This window comes from Myotis brandtii, unplaced genomic scaffold, assembly GCF_000412655.1.
Source record: "Myotis brandtii unplaced genomic scaffold, ASM41265v1 scaffold840, whole genome shotgun sequence".
NCBI classification, from domain to species: domain Eukaryota; kingdom Metazoa; phylum Chordata; class Mammalia; order Chiroptera; family Vespertilionidae; genus Myotis; species Myotis brandtii.
Genome location: NW_005371411.1, coordinates 111,032 through 111,853, shown reverse-complemented (window position 1 = coordinate 111,853; position 822 = coordinate 111,032).

The following is an 822-nucleotide window of genomic DNA, read 5'->3' as shown; positions in this document are numbered from 1 at the left end:
TGGGGTCCGGCTGCGGGGACGCTGTGAGCAGAGAGGAGTCCGGGAGGCACGAGGACCCCAATCTCGGTCTGTTGGGCTCAAGGAGCCTCAGACACACCCCGCACAGCAGGCGCGCTGCCTCCCAGGCCGCCTCCTACTCACGACCAGCGCCCTGAAGCCTGTGCGTATGTGAACAAAGACCTAAAAAGTTACAATGGCCACCAGGAGGAGGAAGGCGGAAATCCCGCCTTAAACGGATGCGCAGAAATCAAAATGTCCTTTAGCTCCGCCTACATCGGCGCATGTCCTTCTGGGTCATGTAGTTTTCTCCACCGCCCAGGCGACTACTAGCATCCCAGCAAATATCTTGGGGAATAAAGGTGTTGTGGCCCAGCAAGTGACATCTGGGGAGGGACAAGATGAAACCAGAGGCCTGGCTAACTGAAACAGACTGAGGCATCTCCAAGATGAAGAGGGAGGGGAGCAATGCAAGGGATCCACCAAAGAATATATACACAGGGGGAGAAATGGGAGACATCTGTCATACTAAAAACAATAAAAAATACATGTACTTAAAAAAATTGAAATAATATATCCCAGCTGGTGTGCCTCTATGGTTGAGCCTCAAGCTATTAATCAAGAGGCCATGATTCTTTTTTTGGTTTTGTTTTATATATTTACTAGTGGCCTGGTGCATGGAATTCGTGCATGGGGGAGGGGGTGTTCCTCAGCCCGGCCTGCACCCTCTCCAATCTGGGACCCCTCGAAGGATGTCCTACTGATGGTTTACAGGGATCGGGTCTAAACCGGCAGTCAGACATCCCTCTCGCAATCCGGGACTGC